General features: G+C 38.4%; 1 protein-coding gene across 1 annotated transcript in view; it reads right to left on the bottom strand.

The window, feature by feature from the left end:
* Window positions 1-690, bottom strand: part of kn (EBF transcription factor knot) — a 128660-nt gene that overhangs the window by 5307 nt on the left and 122663 nt on the right. The window lies entirely within an intron of this gene.

Here is a 690-nt window from a genome sequence, read left to right as displayed (position 1 = left end):
ATTTGCCAAAGTTAATGTGAAACGGGAAAGTTTTAGAGCCTCGAATACGGGAATGACCAAATAAAAGTTTGCTTATATTTTTCATGAATATTTTCATTCACAAGCAAGTACTCTTCCGACGTCTCCCCATTCGCATGGAAGCACGCGAGAGTAACATTATTATGTCACTCAATTATAAATCTAAGCGTACGTGAAATATGTCAAGCGATACATTTAAAGCAAAATTTAACAAGCATTATTCGAAATATCTACTAATAATGCATCTGTATTTCGAATAATGCGTCTGCAATAAATCAATGTCAAGTTATTGTAATAGAATAGTCTCGCAATAGAATGCCAATCTTTTTACAAATCTACGACGATTATTATAATAAAGTTACGTCAATCGTTCCATTCTCTCCTCCCCCCCCCCTGCTATCTCTTTACCGGTTCTCATTTGGTGACCGGTAGTGGAAAATATGACGAATAGTGGAATCGAATGTTGGAGTTAATATCGACTGGCATTGGCAGAAAAAAATACAGCAGTCGATAGAATGAGGCATTAGTAGTCGGAAAATTAAGCGTGTAAGTAAAAATAGGTATAGCGTACTCTGGGGGTTAAGGCGTTCTCTGGCGTCAAATGCCGAAAACGGTCGAAGACAGCCGATAGAGAGGAGGAAAAAAGAGGCTGGGAACGAGAGTCTGTAACCA

Source organism: Ceratosolen solmsi, unplaced genomic scaffold (genome assembly GCF_000503995.2).
Source record: "Ceratosolen solmsi marchali unplaced genomic scaffold, CerSol_1.0 scaffold3, whole genome shotgun sequence".
NCBI classification, from domain to species: Eukaryota; Metazoa; Arthropoda; class Insecta; order Hymenoptera; family Agaonidae; genus Ceratosolen; species Ceratosolen solmsi.
This window is presented reverse-complemented; position numbering and strand designations above follow the sequence as displayed.